Source organism: Chinchilla lanigera, unplaced genomic scaffold, assembly GCF_000276665.1.
Source record: "Chinchilla lanigera isolate Chin_1 unplaced genomic scaffold, ChiLan1.0 scaffold00062, whole genome shotgun sequence".
NCBI classification, from domain to species: Eukaryota; Metazoa; Chordata; class Mammalia; order Rodentia; family Chinchillidae; genus Chinchilla; species Chinchilla lanigera.
Window position 1 is genome coordinate 13,019,808 of NW_004955463.1, and position 18,040 is coordinate 13,037,847.

The 18,040-nt window shown below is 45.6% G+C and overlaps 1 pseudogene; it reads right to left on the minus strand.

Moving 5' to 3' along the window:
- Nucleotides 1-4,963: 4,963 nt before the first annotated feature.
- On the minus strand, nt 4,964-5,420 carry LOC102010460 (annotated as a pseudogene).
- Nucleotides 5,421-18,040: the final 12,620 nt, after the last annotated feature.

The following is an 18,040-nucleotide window of genomic DNA, read 5'->3' on the forward strand; positions in this document are numbered from 1 at the left end:
AGTGGAATGATCTAAGTCCCATTGCCTCCAAAAGGAAGACAGAATCCCCACACTGCAATTTCTGGGCCCTCTAGAAATGGACTGTGGTAGAAAGGATCCAAAGGTGGTCCTAGATTCCTACCCCTAGTAAACACATACTGTGTCCCCAGCCCCTAGGTTTCAACTGGAATGATGAATATCATAGTATATCATTCCTATGATTAGATTACTCATCAGTTAACTTTTGCATACAGTAGTCACACTCTTCTCCTGGGAAAGCATTCTAAGCTCCCTGTACAGAGCCAGAAACTGTGATTGGTACAAACGGTGTAATGCCAGGATAGCCAATGTAATCATCAAGATGACTACTGAGTGACTAGTGGGTGGGTAATGTATATAATGTGGATACACTAAACTAAGGGATAATTCACATCCTACATAGGATAGGATGAGAGACTGTGAGATTTCTTCCAGCCACTCAGAATGATGTACAATTTAAAACTTATGGGGGCTGGGGATTTAGCTCAGCGGCAAAGCACCTGCCTGGCAAGCGCAAGGTCGTGAGTTCAATTCCCAGTACCGGAAAAAAACTAAAAACTAAAACAAAACAAAAATTTTTAAAAATAGATAAAACTTACACATTGTTTATTTCTGGGACTTCCTATTTAACATTTTTGAATTATAGCTGCCCACAAGTAACTGAAACTACTACGGAATGAGAAACAGAAGATAAAGGGGGACTACTGTAATCCAAAGGGAAAGTATCATGGGTAGATTCATGATGGAATTCATGTGTCTAAAACCTGAGCTTGGACTCTGCTTGCTCCGAATGACCTCTAGCCAACTGTCAGTAAGAAAGTGGACATCAATCCTACAGCCACAGGAAATAGAATCTGTCAATATCTAACAGACATGGCAGAGGACCCTGAGCCTTAAAATGAATCACAGTCTCACTCACCCCTTCAGTTAGCCTGGAAACAGCGCGAGCTGAGGATCACATAACCCATGCCTGAGCTCCTGATTCACAGAAACTATGAAAGAATAAATTGGTACTGTTATAAACCACTAAGCCACACAGACTTGTTAGGCACCAAGAGAAAACCAGTATAATGTACAATAAAATTAAGGCAATGGCACATGCCCACCCATTAGAATTCACAGAACACTTGCCAAGCCTGCAGCTAACCATCTGAGCAGGCCAAGGGCCTGTCTCTGCACATCATGCCCAGGAAAATGTTCAACAAATGGGTAGGATAGGTGGTCAATTTTGATTTTTCTTTGTCCTTTCTTTTCTTTTTCTTGGAGGTTAAACCCAGAGCCTTCACACTGAGCTACATCCCCAGATCTCTTTCCTAAATTTTTAAAATTTTGAGACAGGATCTGTTATGGCTTGTGTCTAGATGTTCTCCCAAAGCCTCACGCAGTGTTAGGTGGGACTTATTCAGAGGTGGCTAGATCTAGAGTGTGTAACACTGGGATTGATTCACGGTACAATGCTAGGATTAAGGGTGTGTCACCTGCCCTAGGGCAGGTAGGCTGGATAAAATACAAAGGATGGAAAGAGGCTTGTTGCTTGTCACTTGCTTACTTTTGCTGCCTGCTGTGGACTGTTTCTCCTCTGTGATCCGTATCTGCTGTGCCACTCTGCCCTGAAGCCCCTCAATTATGGACTAACACCTCTACAAACTGTGAGCCAAATCAATCTTTCCTCACTTAACTTGTTGGGTATTTGTCCCAGCAATGAGAAAGTAGCTAAGATAGGGTCTCACTAAGTTGTCCAGGCTGGGCTTGAACTTGGATTCCGTTCTCAGCCTCCTACAGTGCCTGGCAGCTTCATTTATTCTAAATGTCTACTTCACAGGTACGGAAAAAGAAGACAAATGAACATCTCCAAGGCAATAAAGAGTCCATTACAGATCTGAGACTCAAGCGCAAACCTTCAGATTCTGAGGCCAGGGTTCTAGCCTCTGTGTCATTGCCCCAGCATCACCCTTTCCAACCACTGTAAAGAGAATCATTTTAAATTTTAAGTCCCAGGTCTGGAAGACCATTACTTGTTAAAAACACAAAAGAAGAATGAGAGTGGTTAAAAGGTGAGGGAGTGTACCGTGGGTTCCCACCGTGGTTTGAACACAGGTATTTTTCCACAAGTCCCAATGTAAAAGTTTAATCCCCAGTATGGCCCTATGGGAGGTACCGAGACCCTCTAGGAGGGGGCCAGGGGTCAGTGGGGACATATGTCCAAAGGAGACGGTAGACACAGACAGCTTGTGTCTCCTGCCTGGCTGCTGCTGGGACTTGTGCTCCTGTCGCTGCAGAACCCAAACCAATAGGGCTGTTGATCCACAGTTTGAACCTCCAGATGGTGAGCAAAGTAAGCTTTTTCATATAATAAGCCAATTGCTTCAGGCACTTCCTTATAGTAACATGAAAATGACCATTACAGAGGTCCTGCCCTCTCCATACACAGCTGTCTTCCCAAGTCCACCCTTCAGCAGCACAGTGGGCAGAGCTCAGAAGTGAGAAGCCAGCCCAGCTGCAGGCCCCAGGTCTGCCATGGACCCTCTGCCTATACACCTTGCCAGACACCCTCTGGGGAACTTCTGAGAACAACCTTGCTCTCCCAACCTCCCCTGACCCATGGAGGTTGAGTCCAGCCAAGCCACTCATCAACGGACCCATTGTCATTTGTCATTAATAATGTCAGATCAAATCCAAGCAACAATTGGAAAAACAGATTGCAACATTGTACTCTTTATTGTTGGTGTTTCTGTGGAGCATTAGCAATCAGAAGCCTCCAGAGAGAAGCTGTAAAGGAAAAGAAAAAGGCAGAGCAAAAAAGCAAGCAAGAAAGGTGCTTTATCCCTTGCTACAAACTTCACGACATAGCCACTTTGTAACATGCTCCATATGCAGCTGCGTGCACAAGGCCCAATAACCTCCTTCCAAGTGGTAATAAATCCCCTCGGACCCCAACACACTTGTAATTTACAACTTGGCTAAAATGAACATTATTTCAAGCTAAGCTTATTCTCAGAGGTGCAGGAGAATGTGGCAGCTTTCCTGCTGACAGAGGAGTTTCTTTTTAAATGTCATGCATTCACTTTCATTACTTCCAAATAATTGCCCGAAAAGATCGGCTGCTGGACAGGGCGGCCCACTTTACATCAGCATGAGTCAATTTCCTCACTATCAAAGGAGCCCCAGGGGGGCTGCTTTCAGCCTGGGGCATGCTCAGGCCTCAGTTGCTGCCTCCCCATTGGTTTCCTGGCTGTGCAGAAAAAGGTGTTGCCATCATTGCATAGGGAAGCCACAGATAAGATGGAACATTGTCTACAGAGAGACAACACAACCTGTCATCACTGGCACCGCCAAATCCCACTCTTCTGCATCCATCGGGTCATCAGTGTCATCATCCGCTGGGCCTGTGCATCAGCTTGTTATCTGGAGCTAGGCAAAGGGCACGCCTTCCCATCTCATGGAAGTTGGGTCTTTAGCTAAGATGGGGGAACAGGAAGATGGAAATCACTGGGGTTAAACAGGATGCTTTGCCATCCCATTTCTGCCTGCCTGCTGTTGATCTGGAAAGGCCCGGTCAGATGAACACACACAAGGCGATGTGGAGATGCGGTGCCTTGCGGCCACCATCAGAGGCCAACCCTGAAGCAAGAAGATGGAAAGGGGAAAGTGTGATGCAGTTCTGGTGTCCCATATGGAAAAAGGAGAGTCACAGCCTCTGAGTCACTGGGGCTGAGCGTGTCCATACATTGTGGTTCTCTGCTCTATGCTGTATCTCTGTGGTGCATTTTTTCTACCAACCAAGCAGATGGCAAGGTCCACAAGCACTGGATGCCCCTGTCTGATGTGCCTCCTCTTACCGCCCCCCATCTCCTAGCTCACACAACACAAGTCATACCGCCTGCCCAGCCGTTATAAAGCTTCTAAAAGAAAAGTTAAAGACTCTCCCATTTCTCATAATTTCATCGATAGAACAACTGTTGGCCCTCTGCCCAGCACAGCCTGGATTCCAGGTCTCTGGAGACCTGCTCTACCCTCAAACATAAGTACAGACTTCTCAGTTCCCTAGCCGGAACCTAAACCCTGGCCTGATGCTCTGGGGCTCAGACTCCACCCCCATCAGCACACAATTCTGGCTGTGCTCTGATTTTGAGCACTATGTTGACATTTAGGCTTTAACCTTACCCTCAAAACTGTTATCTTCTATCTCCCTTGCTCCTTAGCCTGAGTTTTATCCAAAGAATCAACCTAAAATTCTGCTTCCTTAAAATCAGGAAGCCAGTCATGCCAGGAACTGCAGAAACCCAGGCACCAGGAACAGGCCTAGCCCTGCTGCCCCCAGACCCGTCTCCAGTTGCTGTCTTTCCAGAGGCTTCTTGCCTTGGATTCTCCCCATTATATTGTGCCTGTCCTCAGAACTCTGTTGAATGTGATCAGACCCCTCGTTGATGGCTGCACATGTTGTCACACGTTCAGGTGGAACATCTGGCCTGCACAGCTGGTCTCCATCTCTGCCTGAAGGTAAGCAGGCCTCCTGCCCCTGAGTCTAATTCCTGGCGCTTAGCCTCTGTCTTCTTTATTCTGCCATTGGGCATTTGGCTGTACCTAGATGTTCACACTGCAACTCTTTTGGTAAGATAAAATGGTGGAGGAATCCCTCTATCACTCTCCGGCTCCTTTTCTCTGGACACCATTGCAAAGGGTGGAGCTGAAGTCAAAAAGTAGCCAAGCAAGGGCTTCCCCATGTGTGGTGAGCAAGTGCTAAGTCCTAACAAAGCAGTAGCTGCATACAACATGTGACTCAACAGAGGTAAGTGGTTTTTTGAGGAGTCTCAATCATTGGAATACAAGCCAGAAGCAGTTTTATTTCTTCCAATTGTGGCCTCAATTGTGATAGGTTTAATTACCTTCTTCTTTTTAGCTTACACAAAGGTAATTTATTAACAGAAAACAATTTAAGTCTTGTTCACAGATGGTGACCTCTGAGACCTCCCTTCCCACAGGTGCTGTCAGCGGGGATTGGAGTGACATCTTCAATCCTCTCGATCTTCGTTTCCAAACCAGCAGGCATTCTGAGGGCTGACTGCGTGCCAGGTCTGGGATCTTAGTCCTGTTTCCTCCTGTGGCCCAGAGTTTGATATGCAGGGCAGTGGTGCTCAACTCCTTGCACCTCTGGGCCACATCCCAAGCAGCTAATATGGCAGCATAAGGGAAGGATTCATCTCGATCAGCCTTCACCTTCATCCAACAGTCACGCCACAGATGGTTTCCTTGCCAGAAAGATGAGTGACATGAATGAAAGTATCACTGAAGGATGCAAAGATGTGGCAGACACCAAACACATTCTCTCCTTCAGCCACCTGAGGCCCGAAGCTGATGAGCTGTTCTTCCTTCTTTTCCTTCCCCTTGCGAGGTGCCATTTCTGAAGGCTGTCTCCAGACATCTCAGGCAGACACTGCAACTTTCTAATCATATTCACTCGTTAAAATTGTTTGATGCAGTACATTAGATGGTTTTAGGAGATTATTTGCTTTAGGTGTGATCATGACCCCAGGATTATGAAGAAAATCCTAATTTTAAGAGAATAGACAAAGTTGTTCAGAGGTGAAGTGCTGTGGCATGACAATGTACTATGAGACAGGTAGATGATGTAAAGAAGGGAGGAAGGGACAGAGGAATGGAGAAAGGAAGGGAGGGAGGAAGGGAACTAGACCTTAATAATTAGTGAAACTAGGAAGTGATTAAAAGATTGTTCATTGTTCTAACTGTCCAATACTTGTTTATTTTAAATTTTTCACAATAAAAAGTTGAAGAAGAAATTTAGTCCACCCTATAACTTTCGTTCTATATGCATTTCGAAGTTATTCCTTTCCCTATCACTGACTCTGCATGGGGCTTTGGAACTTATAAGAGAAGGGGGAGTCAGTGTGTTCACGTACCGTGCTGGGGGAGGCAGTGTCACTTTGCCTGGGTGTGTGTGATTGTGATGATACCCATGCTGGGTTTCATTGCTTCTCCAGGCAGCACTGACCACTCCACACCGTTCTCTGTGCAACGCTTGGTCAGGGTTTTTCAGGACTGAGTGGTTCACTTCACCACGCAGAGCTCTGACGGCCCATACCCACCTCTGACTTTTCTCCTCCACCCTCACCCCGAGGCTCTGGCCACCTGCAGTCCACCTTGAAGGCTCTTCCTGCTGGGTCTCTTTCTCCAAGAGGAACTCTGAGTGAGATGCAGCCAGACGCCCAGTCCAGCTCCCTCCACAGGGCCTCCTTAACCTAAGAAGAACACACAAAGCCAGCGGTGGGGCAGACTGCTCTGGCTGCCATTACCAGGCCCCACTGACTCCTATTCCCTTCTTCTGGTTCTGTGGCCAGTCTGTGAGTCACCCTGACAAGACATCCAACCAAGAAAGTAAATATTAACCTTTCCATCTTTATAAGTTGTGTTAGTCACCTTTCCATTGCTGGGGAAAAGTACCTGACAAGCAAAACTTAAAGGAGGAAAGATTTACTTTGGCTCATAGTTTCCGAATTTTCAGCTGGCTCTGTTGCATCCAGGCTTGCAGTGAGTAGAAGTGTCACAGCAGAAATGTGCGTGAGGGTAGAAATCTGCTCACCTCACAGCAGCAAGCAGCAGAGCCAGCAAGAGCCAGAGAAAGGGGCCAGGGACCAGATGGCAGTCCCCAAGGTCACATCCCTAGGACCACTTCCTCCAATTGGTCTTCATCTCCTAAGAGCCCAAGGAGCTATAAATTCCTCAGTGGGTTAATCCATTGAATAGGTTGGTGCCTTCAGAATCCAGTCACCTCGCTAAGCATCTCTCAATCTAATGAGACTGACGATCAAGATTAACCATCGCACATCACACAACTGGACCCTCCCATTCCAGTCTGGTGGGATGAGGGGTGGAAGACCCCTTCCTCCCTCCTTCCTCATGAACGCTGCACCCCCACCAGCCCTATGATGGCACCTCACAGCCCAGAGTTCCCTTTTTAGATAGGCTTGGAGTCAGTGGTGGGGAGGGATCTGAGATGTAGGTGGATCAATGCTGCCACTGCACAGGAAGCCTTGGGAGAAGATGCTGGCCCATTTGCCAGTGACGCTTTCTAAAGCATGGCAGTTAGTGCTTCCTCTGTTCAGCTGTGAGCCTCGATCACTGATTCTGACAATGAGCTAATTTCTACTCCATATCCTTGCAGAGGCATAAGTGTATTTAATGTAGGTGAGTGTAGAAAGCCAGGCTACAATCCAACTCAGCTTCCAGTTTGCTGTGTGTAATCATTTGGTATCTCTGATTAAGAGCGGTAAGAGCTCACAGTCTGTTCAGTGCTTACAGATTCCTGGGGATCCTGTAAGGTAGTTTAGGGGCTAAGCCAGTGTGGTGTAGACCCTTCAACCTTCCATTGCAAACTCATGGCCCTCCTGATACCAATTCACACAGGACACTACAGTGAGCTCCAGACCTCTGGCTGAATCCTTCAGTCTCAGCGTGCAGACAGCCTCTGCACACTCCATCATCAGACTCTGAGGGCATGCATTATAAGGCAGTCTTGTAAATTCCTATATATTTGTATATCTTGTGTTATGTCTGTTTCTCTAGTAAACATTGACTGATACACTGCCATGGGGGAGGAGAGAGAGAGGTAGAGAGAGAAGACAGGAGGGAGGGAAAGGATGGAGAAGCACATAGAGGAGATGGTGAACTTCCTACCTCAGACATATTCCAAAAGAAGAATCTCAGGGCCTTCCCAAATATCTGGTATGCTGGGAAGAACAGAAGAAAAAAAGGGTTGTTATGGCTGACACACTGTGTCAACTTGGGGAGTCTAGAGGTTTGGCTAAGTGACTCAGCAGGAAGCCAAGGTGCTTACTTTGTATACATCCTGAGCCTGTGGAAGAGGAGGGCAAAGATTATGTGAGAGCTACACGCCCCTTAGGTGGGGGTAGCCTGTTTACAATGTAAGGGAGTGAAAGAGGCTGCTTGCGACGATTCCTCCCGTTTGCTCTGGTTGCTTTGCCGTTCGGCTGCCATTTCCCCCTTTGCTCATGTTGTTTTGCTACCTTCTGCCTCAGAGCCAGCCAAGTATGGACTGAAACCTCCACAAACTGTAAGCTAAATAAACCTTTCTTTCTTTCATTTTGGGCTTTGGGTATTTTGTCTCAGCAACGAGAGAAAAGTAACCAAGACAAGGGTCTGGAAGATGTTGGATGTAGAGAATTTCATCCATAGGTTGCTTAGAAAGGTCATTATAGGTTCAATCCTACGATTTGCAACAATGGTGAGTCATAGATGTACAGGCGAGTGGTCCCCTAAGAATATAAGCCTAGCAACATCACAGCCATCTCCATCTGTGAGCACACTCTGTGAGGGGCACACTCCAATGCAATCACCTATGACATATTTCTGAGAATGTGCTCCCATGGTTAAGCAATGTAGGACTGTACCTGTTTGAGAACTGACCAACCACTCTGTTTATGGATGCTGGACTGTTCGTTTAGCTAGAGGAGGGGTGGACAAAGCAGGTCCTCAGGACCCCCACTACGTCCCTAGCTGGGAAATGGCCCAGCCTCCCTGAGGAATAGCAAGGTCCAGGCTCTGGCAGGAGAGACTGCAGTCTGTCAACTCTGAGTGGCATCAGTGGAGTACCACGTCCCAGCGTCCTGTGTCCTCTGCATAAATGCAATTTCCCCAGATGTCAGGAGGAAAGCATTACAGATAACACATTGTGTGTGTCTTTGACCTAGTAAGTGCTGAAATCACAGATCTCATTATTCTGACATGATAGAATGTTCTCTCTTTCTCTCTCCTCTGCAGCCTGGCTGCCGTTGTTTTTGAGATTGCAGACCTAATTGCCAAAGTGCAAAGCCACCATAGAAAAATAGCCCCCACCCAGAGCCTACACCAAATAAAATGTCACAGTTCCCTGTGTGAAAAGAAAATGATGTTGAAGGCAGCTCATAAAAGGACATTAAATTGAAGGTAATTTTGTCCACAGCTGTACAGATAGCTAAAGAGTCTTTGACCTTGAAAAAGAGTTGCCATGGGTGACTCTACCTCTACCCTGTTCCCAAGTGCTGGGACACTCGGGTGTTTGGGGTGGCCATAATACATGGTATGTGCAGCGACAAGCCTTGGATTTTAATTCTGGGTCTGTTACCATCTAACCGTGCTGTCACACTCAGGTTAGCAAGCCTCCTCAGCTTTCCCCTTTTCATTCTTTTTTTTTTTTTTTTTGGTACAGGGAACTGAACTCAGGACCTATTGCTTGGCAGGCAGGTGCTATGCAGCTGAGCTATGTCTCTGGCCCTAAAAGCAAAACATTAAACCTATGTGTGAGGATGGATGTGGTAATAAAGAGAGGGTGATACTTTGTTTTTGATACTTTGTTGCTAAGAGGGACCATGTGCAAGCACAAAGAGGTACAAGGTAGATTTCCAGCTCTTCAAAGTTTTAACATGGAGCTAATGAAAGATGTGGGATACACCTGCAGGAAGGCAGGCAATAACAAAAGGCAGTCTGTGAAGTCAGGTAAGAGGCAGATGCACAGATGTTTAGAAGCAGAAGAGCAAGCTAGAGCACCCTTTGCAGGAAGTAAGGAAAGATGGGGTCATACAGGCAGCAGCAAGCAGGGCAGTGGTATTCTGATGAGATGCTCACACACACAGCTCTAGCAAGAGCAGTTCAAATTTCAGCTAAACTCAGGCAAGTTGGAAGTTGAACCATAGGAGATTAGTACACATACTGAGAACAGACCTGCAGGGTATGCTTTTCTGTCTGATGTGTTGCAGCCCTCCATCTTGCCCCGACAGCACCTGAAATGTCAGCAACAACCTGCCCTTCTGACTTCGCTATGAGGCTATTCCACTGCTTCTCCATGGAGTCTTTCCAGAAGTCCCTGCCCTCCTGTGCCTTTCTGGTACCAGCTCCTGCTCCAGCACCAGAGGGCTGTAAATCCAGGTGGGTTCTCTCCAGTCTCACTTCCTGCTCAGATCACAAATTCCATCTCTTTCCATCCAGTCTAGTGTTAGAAGCAGAAGTTGCCTCACCCTTTCTACCCTAAAAACAACAAGCAAAATATATAAGTTGAATTCTCCTGGTTCTTAAAACTAATGCTGTTTTGTATTCATTATAAATTGAAGAAATAAGCAGTATTAAAAAGTAATCATCACCAATGTTAAATACAATGAGACACTCACTTGGAGGGCGGTCTCCCAGGGTGAGGCTCAGTCACCTCTAGATGTGCTGACCCCTGTGATAGCACAAGTGCAAATGCAGGAAGCTCAGCTGCTTACCATGTGGAAGTGGGAGAGTGTGATTGCCCTCTTTGCTGGTAAAAAGAAGGCTTAAGGATAATGGGTCATGGAGTTTTAAGCATTGTGACTTTGGTGATTAGGGCTGTTATTCTTGCAAAGGTTTTTTTCCTCTTATGAGAATTTCAGGTTTCTGTCTTTGTCACCACCTAACAGTGGGTCCTTGCTTTAGAAATAATGGAAATCAGAACCAAAACCTGAAGCCAGACATCATAATGTGCTCCTGTAATCCCAACACACTGGGAAGCTCACATTGGACTGAAGATTCAAGCCCAGACTGAGCAACTTAGCAAGACTCTGTCTTGAAATATAAAAGGGCTGGGGATACAGTTCAGTGTGAAGGCCCTGGAGTCTATCCCCAAGACTGCATAGATTGATATGCATAAAGAATATATATCAAATCTAAATATACAGCTTTGCATTTTATTTTCACTTAAGAACCCATCATCTGTATTTTCCTGTGCCCTGAAAACATTATTTGAAAGAATGGTTTTTAATAACTATGTAATATTCCATTAAAAGGATTTAACCATAAATTATCTAAATATTCCCTTATTAATAGACATTAAGGCTATTTCCAACTCTTAGCTATCACAAGTAATACTGCAATGAACACCCTGTACATACACTTTTTCATATGTTGACTTCTAACACTGAAATCTGTTATGATTGTGTCTAGATGTCCTCCAAAGCCTCATGTGGTCATAGGTGGAGCTTTTTCAGAGATGGCTGAATTTAGAGTGTGTGACTCATTCATGGTGCAATGCTGGGATGAAGAATGGGTGATTACTAAGTTAGTCCACTCATTGGTTTGGCACTGCCTTAATCTCAATAGCCTGGATACAATATAAGGAACAGAAACAGGTTTATCTTCCCCTTGCTTGCTTTGGTACCTTCAGCTTTTACCATGAACTGTTGCCCCTCTGCAATGCCACCCTGCTTTGGAGCCAGCTGATTAAGGACTGAAACCTTCACAAACTGGGAGCTAAGTAAACCTTTTCCCCTTTAATTTGGGTGTTGGTTATTTTGTCTCAGCAACAAGAGAAAAGTAACTAAGACAGTGTTTGGTACCAGAGAAGTGGGGTTATTGCTGTAACTACCTGACCATGTGCTTCAGGTGCTTGTGGGAAGAGTTTGGAAAGGATCAGAAACACCAGCTGAAAGAGAAGCCTAGAAGGCTGAAGGCTGTACTTGGTGGGAGATTCTGGTTAGAACTCAGAAAACCAGAAGGCTGATAGAAATCCTGTCAGTAAAGATCAGGCTCAGAAAGTTTCTGCTGGGAAGAAGGACTGCATTGTTATTGGATTCCAGACAATGTGTGTTATGGCATAGCAGAAAGTTAGTACACATTTTACTCCTGTCAGAGACTTTGCCTGAGACTGAGATTAAAAATGGCAAACTAATTAATCTGGCTGAAGAAATTTCAAGGCAGCCTAATGTAGTAGTGATGGTATGGCTACTGTTGGGCGGCTTTTAGCCAAATCTATGTTCAGAATTAAAACCAAATAGCCCAGCAGAATGATTTAAAACTGTGAATTTGACCAAAAAGGAAGCTCCAGTAAAGTTGCAACCTGCAAAGATTAAAGAGAAGAGAACTTGGTTACTGAAATGCCTAGCAAGAAAAAGCCAAGTATTTCAGAAGAAGATGGCCTGAGGACATCACAAGAACCAGAAGAACTGCAGGCTTTGCAGTGTCCAAATTGCAAAGATGAAAGACTTTGTTTTGGGAAGAGGTCCCCAGAGCACCATTTTCCAGAATGCCAGTGGCCTAGAGAATTAGTTCCTCAGGATTGGGCTCAGAGCACTCAGCAATCCAGGTACTTGACCCCTACAGCCAAGAAAGAAGGAAGCATGGCTACTACTTTAACTGGCAGCAGACCCTAGTGTCACACGTGGTGCTGGTTTTAGGTGCATGCAGAATGCAAAAGTTGTGGGGTCCAAAAGGCTTCCACCTCGATTTCAGAAGGCCTGGGAGGCAAGGCAATGTGTTCCCTGAGAGGGCAGTGTGTGAAGCTGTGAGTGTGAAGCCAAAGGTTTAGTGGAAACCTCAGAAGGAACATGGGTCATCTGAGGAAAACTGCAAGAAGAAAGCAGAGCTGGACCAAGAGAGAAGCTGTGGGAGCTACTACCACTGGAAGTGCTGTAGGGATGGAGCTACCCAAGCCCTTTGGAGTCCACATCTTGCCACAGATTGCCTCAGGTGCTGGACATTGAACTGTAGGATTTAATGTTTTCCCTGATGGATTTTGGACTTGCTTTGGTCCCATTCCTTTGCGTCCCCTTATCTGTACCTTTGGAATGGTAATCTCTTTCTTGTGTCACAGAACATTGGAAGTGTTTAACTTTCTTTTCATTTGTACAGGGGCTCAGAGCAAAGAGTTCATCCTAAGTCTCAGAGGAGATTTTGGACTTGGACTTTTCAGCAATGCTTAAATTGTTAGGATTTTGACAACTCCTGGAGATGGACTGAAAACATTTTGCATAAAAGGATGTGCACAAGTCTTTGAGAGGCCAGGTACAGAATGTTATGGTTGTCTCTAGATGTCCCACTAAAGCCTCATGCAGTCATAGATGGGGCTCCTTCAGAGGTGACTAAATCTACAGTGTGTGATTGATTCATGGTACAATGCTAGAGTTAAGGGTGGCTGATTACTAAATCAGTCCACTGATTGGCTTGGCCTTGCCCTAATCTCCGTAGCCCAGATACAATACAAGGGACAGCAAGAGGGTTGTCAGGTCCCTTGCTTGTTTGATTGCTTGCTTCTTGCTTGCTTTGGTACCTTCTCTGCACCATGAACTATTTCTCCTCCACAACTCCTGTCTGCCATTCCACCCTGCCTTGGAGCTAGCCAGTTATGGACTGAAACCTCTACAAACTATGAGCTAAATAAACCTTTCTTCCTTTAACTCTGGGTGTCAGGTATTTTGTCTTAGCAATGAGAGAAAAGTAGGACAAAGTCTTATAAATGGAATCTGGTCATAACACGTATAATTTGAGGCTCCTGATAGGCATTGCATTCTTCTCTAGTTCACTGACTCGCTAATATAAAGTGGCTAAATATCACAGTACCCTTCATGAGGATGTGTCTTATTTCTCCAGCCAGACCTTGAGCTCTTCTAAGGCAAGGCCTGGGGCACCTTGCAATGATGAACAGAGCCGCTTAGGACCACTAGGTTTCACTGAGTCACTTTGCTACCAGCAGAGTCAAGCATCACACAGATTTCCCTGTGGTATCCAGCTGAGATAGTATAGCTGTTTGAGTGCCACAAACACTGTTCTAGGACTTGGTCTCTCCTACAAAGCAATCTCACAGCATAACTTTTAGGTCCTGGTGATTTTGTCTCAGGCTAAAACAAACCTTCCTGACTGTCCAAGTTTCCCCAAAATAAAAAATGGGTTTCCCTGAAAGCTGGGGAGTGAGGATCTCATGGCAGGAATGCTCCAAAGGAATTTGGCAGGAGATAACATTTAAGCACCATCTAATCCTGAGATCCACAGATTCTTTTCATGATTGTCAATTATCTTAACCCCAAGGTAGAGCAGCCACACCAAGGAATCTCCCGATAAACACTGTTGACTGACGCTAGGCCCTCTGACTAACTCAGCAACCAGCAGATCTGGTTGGTGGGTGAAATCAATGGTGTTCATAAGCCTAAGGGGCCTATTGAATCTTTCTGCTCCACATCAGGTACATGATAGGCGTGCAAATCTCTTTACACAGCTCCAATATTTCATTTCATCTGAGAAGCAGCTGGAAAAACAAGTGAGCACTATACTGTATACCTCCACCTGCTCAAATTCCACTCTGGGAAGCCACAGAACACACAGAGGCAAGCAGTGTGGCATACAGCACAGGTAGGGGGCACTTCCTCTGGTAAAGCCAGACTGGGGTGTGCAGAAGTTAGCACAGCCATATCCCTAACTCCAGATATCTGAAGCCAAAATTAGTGGATGGGATGCTATCAATTTATTGTTTAAAAATTATGGACTGACTGAAAAGAAGCTCAGGATGCCTACTTGGATGGAACCAGCAGCAGAGCACACTTAATACCCTGCCTAACTGGAAGGTCCCAAGGGAGCCTACTAGGGGACAGGAGGCAGGAGTATATTACAAGCCATACAGTACCCTTAGCTAAGTGGGTGCTTTGGAAGTGTGATATGGATTCCTTTTTAAAAAGTCCTAAAGAGGTTAATTCCTTTTTTAAAAAATTACTGGTGCTGGGGTTGAACACAGGGCCTCTCATATGCTAAGCATATGCTCTGCCATTGGGCTATACCCTAGATCAGGGATGGCAAAACTTTTAGAGCTTTCAATGATGCAAGCAGCCGCTGTAGCACATGTGCCATAGGTTCACCACCACTGCTCTAGATCCTCTTATTTTTCAACTCCCTTTTTCAAACTTTTCAAACTCAAGTGTATTTGTTCCATCTGCAATTTGCATGCACTGCGTAAAGGTAAAACTTTGAAGTGTTCCCCTTTGAATTATCCTAGGTCTGAGTTGAGGTCAGAGTGAATAGGGTTTTCTAAGCCTTTGAAGGAAATAAGCTGGAAAGTCTTCCTAGTTTCTAGATGTGGCACTGGGGACAGGGCCCCTAGATTGGGTCTCCCAGCACTCCAAAGCCCTGCTGAAAGAACAAGCCAGGGAATCAGCTGCTATTTGTGTGGTGCTATTGTCCTCAGCACACAGAAGATAGAGGTGCATGAACTAGCAGCCATCCTGTCCCATGGACAGAACTGGCAAGGGACACAAGAGAAAAGCTTTGCTTGTGTTCATCAGTCACAACCTCACCACTCACTTCCAGAAAAAGCAGGATCAGAGCATGTCTAGCTCAGGGCATTTCAGGTGATTCTTGGGCCTTTTCTGGTACCCCATCTCCTAGACTTTGTCCGTCTCCCACTTTAAAATAAACGATGCGCTCTGGATAGCAATTTGCCACAATTTCCTCAAAGTGCAAGCCCGTGTGGATTTCTGATCTCCCTGCCAAATATCTCAGCCCCCCTAGTAATTCTCAGAGCCACACAGGGACAGTTATCAAGTGAGTTTCTTTTTCCTCCTTTCCCTACTTTTCATTTCACCACACCCCCACGTGAGCACCCACAACATGTTCATTAATGAATGCGCTTAATCAAGTTTATGCAGTCTCTTTATTATCAGTAACCCTAATCACTCTTAATTGCTGCATCATTAGTTCAGCCACGCTTAGATGTAGCAGCTAGGCGGAGCAGTGCATGACATCTCCAGAAAAATGAGTTGGTGCTGAAAGCCTGGGAGGAAAGAACTGACAGGAAAAGAGGTGAGGGGAAGGAGGGAAGAGTGCGGTTGCTTGTGCTGTGTGCAGCAGCCTGCTGCTGGGCAAAACGAAGGGGAGAGATTCCATTAAGAGGTTCGGCCAGGTGTATAGATGCCGCGGAATCAGTTTTGCATATTTTCAAAACTTTGGGGAGTTCCACACATCAGCAGCCTGAGAGAATGTTCTGCTTGACAAAAGTCAATGTTATGTTAATATCCAGCACCTGCCACCCTCAGGGATCTCCAAGCCCTCTGCAAGCTCCACCATGTTCAAAGCCAAATGCTTGGTAGATGGGAGGTGAAGGATGCACCTTGTCATCGAGAAAGCAGCAAGGGGTGGCCCACTGCAGGTCTTTGTTGAGATGTGAACTCCCTGCTTTGTGCATGTTCTTGAAGGCTCTGCACAGCTGAGGAGACCCACTGAGATGCCTCAGGGCATAAGAGGAGGTGACCAGCAGTGCACTCCTCCTGTTGAATTAACCTCCATAGTAGGCCAGCAATGCTTGACCCCATCTAAGCACAGATGTCATGAGTTGCACTTCATTGTCTGGTTTGGTTTTCCTTTCCATAAAGTGGATTTAATGACAACCACAGATAACCAGCTTCACATGGACACTGAGAGTCTATGAGACTGCATCGTGGGAAGGGTCAGGAGAATCTCTTGGGTCCTGCACAGTGAGGGCACCAGAGAAATTATAGCCAGTTTCCCAGTGGGAATCTTGCTCTATGGGTCCCTCCCTCCCAGAAGTTGCTTCCCCACTCTCTATCCCACTCACCATGTCTGAATACACTGTTCCCCAACTTCACATGCAAGAAGTTAGAATCTGGGAGGCGCAGGACTCTCCTGACTGCTAATTTCTAGATGTTTCTTCTGAGTCCCACGCCCTTCACAAATGCAGTAGCAGTCTTTTTACCTCCACCACTCTTAGTCACTTCCTACCTCTACCACTAAAATGTTCTTTAAAGAACACATCTGTCAAGACCTACTATGTGCCCGGCACTGGAAATATAGTTGCAGATCAACACGAAGCTTCTTTTCCAGGAGCATTTGGCTTACTAACAAATGCATCTTAATTACTTTCTCTCATTGCTGAGACAAAAATACCTGACACCCAAAGTTAAAAGGGGAAGGTTTATTTAGCTCACAAACTTTGCAGAGGTTTCAGTTCATAATCAGCTAGCTCCAAGGTAAGGTGGAACAAGGCAAAGGGGCACTGCAGAAGAGAAACAGCTCATGTCAGATAGGAAGCAGCAAAGCAAGAAAGGAAGGGAGAAGGAAAACCTCTTGCCGACTCTTCCATAGAGAGATGCAGGCTCAGCTTTACTCTAGATGAGAAGGTTCTAGAAGCTTCGTCTTCAACAGGAAGGGTCTGGAGCTCTTCTGCTACACATTCATCAGGCTAAGCCCTTTACCCAAGTCTTCATCTGCCACCCCATCCCCATACTGTGCCTCTTTCCTGGGTGCCATTTTACATGTTGTCTGGTCACTGCTCATCTTTCCCCGGGTCTAACCCACTGCTGAACTCGTTACCAGCAGAAACCATGCCCAGAGCTTGACAGCCATAGTGTTAGCTTTCCCCTGTCAATTGGCCATCAGCCTTGCTCCAGCCACTGGAGACAGCTTGCCTGACTTAAAGACTCCATATGCCACAAATACACATGAAATTTAAACTTGTTAAACAGCATATGGCCCAGGAGCCACTCCTCAGCACTGATAGAGACTGACCCATCACCCTGGGTATTGATGCTCATGATCAGACTGACTCAGGCCCCATGAAGATTGCTCTTTATCTATCGTCCTCCAAATGCTACAAAGTCATGGCCAAATGTCAGGAAGTGTGCAGGTTGTCCAACTGCTGATGTCACAAGCTGCCACTGCCCTAGGCAACAGAGGTGGCTGCAGCAACAGAGGGGTTGAGTCAGGAGGAAGTAGGTACTAGTGCAGTCTTTTCTTTCAGTAGTTTGAATGCTATAGTTTTGCACAATCAAGGACTCTTTCCCAGTGAGACAAGTGGCCATTTTTATGCTACCTTTCATATTGTAACTCGGGTGTTCAAGAGGGGCCATGCTAATTATAAGAGCTTCACATAGTGGGTGAGGTATATTTTGCATTATTAAACAATTCACATTACAATCATATGTCACTTAACGATTGGATATTTTGTGAGAAATGCCTCATTAGGCAATTTTGTCATGAGATCAAATGAACTTAAACATAAAATTAAGTCAAGCACAGGAGAAAATGATGCAATGAAGAAATCTGATAAACACAAGATAATAAGCTGCTGCCAGCATTCATGTGGTATGTGATTTTATAGGAAACTTTGCCTTATACATAGAACTACAGTTAAAAATAACTATGAAAGATAGTGTTTTAAATATATAAACCAGTAACATGATCACTTGGGATCATTATTGACTGTTTTGTTCCATGCATG